Source organism: Diachasma alloeum, unplaced genomic scaffold (genome assembly GCF_001412515.2).
Source record: "Diachasma alloeum isolate Michigan unplaced genomic scaffold, Dall2.0 Dall_scaffold_00649, whole genome shotgun sequence".
Classification (NCBI taxonomy): Eukaryota; Metazoa; Arthropoda; class Insecta; order Hymenoptera; family Braconidae; genus Diachasma; species Diachasma alloeum.
Genome location: NW_021680781.1, coordinates 4,308 through 7,873, shown reverse-complemented (window position 1 = coordinate 7,873; position 3,566 = coordinate 4,308).

Sequence of the window (3,566 nt, the reverse complement as noted above, 5' to 3'; positions counted from 1 at the left end):
TCAATAATCAAATTACTAGTTCTCTCATATGTAAACCATCGATTCGACAATTGAAACTCCACAAAAATTTATTCGATGGCTATCGATTGAAAATTTCAATTGGCTCTCAAAATTCAGTTCATAACGATTTCATTATAAATGAAAAATCCCATTGGCTATTTGAAATACCCTCAAATTCTTTGTACTATGATAACGAAATTTTTCGTTTTTCGAAAAATCCATTATTACTCAATTTCCTAACCGCAGTTGCAAGGAGGGACGTCACCTTGACTTCCATCCCAAATAATCAAAATTATATCGATGAACAATCCAAGAATGAAATAACAATCAAATCACCCGAGCCTAACAACTGTATTTCGCTCTCAAAATTATACAAAATGATCGGGAAAATTAAAAATGAAAATTTCTTTCAAAATTTCCTGGAATCCTAACAATGATTCGACATCTCCAGGACCTGATCCACTAATCAATCAATCAATTTCAAGTTTTTGGTCAGTTTGAACCATGGAAATGATCTAAAAATTAATCGATATGGACTTAGTCGAACAAATAGAAACACGAATCGACTAATTTCGTAACAGCAAAATTGTAAAGTACATTTATTCAAAATTACTAATTCAAAATGCCATGTTTTCGAGTACGAAAAATGGCTATTCAATCAAAATTCACGTATGAATGCTTTACCTCGGATTTTTTACCCCTGCTTTGTCCCTTATATTTTCCACGAATTACCTGAACGGAACGGAATAACGATGCCATGGTCATGTTTCGACAACTTATCGGTCGTAACCCTGACTAACGTCCTGAATCGCAGTTGCCGGTCAATCGGCGCGATTCCTCCTAAATAATATCACAAACATTTTAAAGTATTGAGAACTTTGAATTTCTCTCTCACTGCACAAATGTGCCTTTTATCCTAAAATTCAAGTCTCAATCGATTCGTAATTTTTTTTATGCCTATTCTTACTTTTTGCAATTTCTCCTCTTTTATTACACAACTTGGGAAACCTGTAAACATCTATTAACCAGTAGAGTTAAGACAAAACAAAATAATAATAGTAGACGGTACATAAAAATCAATAAATCTTCCATTCTTCTTCATCTTTTCTCAAACCATCTCTCAGTTGTCTTTTCTTCATATTTTGTTGCTGGCCAAAATAAATCAGGTTTGTTTTCTGTTGATTCTAAGTACCAGTTTAACTGATTGCTATAATGAGCAAAAGAAAATACATCCAGGGTTAGTTTCCAGTGAAAGTGAAGTGAGAGGCCAACAATTTTTGATATCATAGTGAAGAACTGTTCAACGAAAAATTTGGCTATTCGAGCTCTCAAAATTATCAGATATTTCTGCACATTTGTCAATACAACGTACGAATGAGGCACGAAACCAGCGAGCCATCCACACAACCTTTGCACAGACGGAGCAATTTCTGAGATAAGAAGTTTTTCATCCGATACTGTCAGGCGCCCAATCTTCAAAGAGCCCATAAAATATCTACCAAGACGATCAACTGGAGGCCATGCGCTCTAAGTGATTCAACATTGGCGAGAGACAACACAACACCATATATCTGAGGCTGAAAACAAACGCCACAGAGGAACGCAGCCTGAGTAACCAGAGAGTCATCAATCTAACATTGACCTACTCTTAGGAGTATAACTGAAGCGCCTAGAATCAGCGAAAATATCCCAACTCAACCGGTACCCGGGGGGACGTCATTGGAAGATCCTGGACCCAGCTGCTGCCTATACCAGAAGGATGTCTTAGCCTACAACCGAGATCACCACTGAACAGCATTAAACTACAAGATTTGTACCCTATTATTGTTATTAAAATTTTTTTTGTATTCAAATTTTATGAATTGAACTATATTTATTAGAACTAAGAATTTATATCAGAGTATATTTAGTTAAAGATAAAAAGAGAGAGAATCGTTCGTAAAAGTCAAATCAAGTCAGTAGAGTCGAGGTTTCGAACATGAGATTATATCAGTCACATAATTACCGACTCAGCAGATTTCACTCAAGCCTATTGGACATTATGTGCCCGTCAAACTCACTTCTCTCTCCAGCCCTATCATTTTCCCCATACAATTGATATTGAACGGACGTCATAATGAAATAGAAAAGGAAATAAATTCCCGTCTCACATGATTTGATATTCATTATCGATTCGATGTAACCAAAAATCGACTGCCAAGGTCATTAAAAATCATCCCAGAAGTCTTATATAGCACAGCAGACATTAACTCATTCAAACAAAATGGATATGAGAGTGAGTTTATTTCGATTCAAACAAAATTAATTTTGAGTATAACAGCCTGTCAGAAAATCTGAACAGGGGGGAAGGCTCTGTGAATCGAAAATTTCAGAAAAAAAAAAATTTTTTTTATGTAATGAACGTGGCAGATACTGCCTGCATTACTCAAATGACACACAAGCTCGTAATCAGTGATCAGCGTCAATCAATGAATCAATTTTCCTTTCCAGATCACTCCATACCTAGCCATACCTAGCATCCATCATATCTAAGTTGCTTCAAAGTTTNAATTTAAAAATTATGCGGAACTTATGAAGAAAAAATTTATTATATTCATTAAATATGTAGTTCAAAAAACTTGTAAAGTATTTTTAATTGAAAAAAATTAATTATAATAATTACAAAATACAATTTTTAAAANAAAAAAAAAATTTTTTTTATGTAATGAACGTGGCAGATACTGCCTGCATTACTCAAATGACACACAAGCTCGTAATCAGTGATCAGCGTCAATCAATGAATCAATTTTCCTTTCCAGATCCCTCCATACCTAGCCATACCTAGCATCCATCATATCTAAGTTGCTTCAAAGTTTTCTATCCACCTTCCACCTCCGTCTTTCTTTTAAAATTTTCAAACTAATGAATAAAAATGGAAATCTTTAATCTTTAAAGAGAATCCATATGTGATTGATCTCATTTTGATGTCCGAAATTTCGATTCTACACCTCATAAATATATAATTATCCATAATTGGCACTCGTGTACTAGGGCCATTCATTCAACTTTCAAATTGACAGACAACTAACGATGAAAATATGACCACACCAATGCAATATTGTAATAGAAATCACATTTAGAATTTTCACTATAGATAAGGCTTTTACTATCAACCTTTTCGAATGAATCTTGGCATGTCCAGAAAAAGAATACTATCAAAACTTCAGAGATCCCAATTTATAACGACCAAACTTATGAAATGTCATGAATAATAATACTTGTGACCACATTGTTTTTTTTTTTTTAGAATAATTATTCCATTCACTTTATCCATACTAAATTCGGTATTAGGCGAAAACAAACAAAAATCATACCTTTCAAGAATGTTCACATAATCTAGCAGAATTCAATAATGAAATTAGAATCAAAATAGTACATTACGCAACTAGTCCGGTAAGCAGGCGGTTACTCACGAGGGCGGCGCAGCCGCCCGAGTGAGACCCCCTGCTGTCCGCCCGTGTTGCGTATACTATTTTATATGATGAGTGGGTGATGAAGTCTGGGGGTGGAGGGGGGGGGGTGGGGGG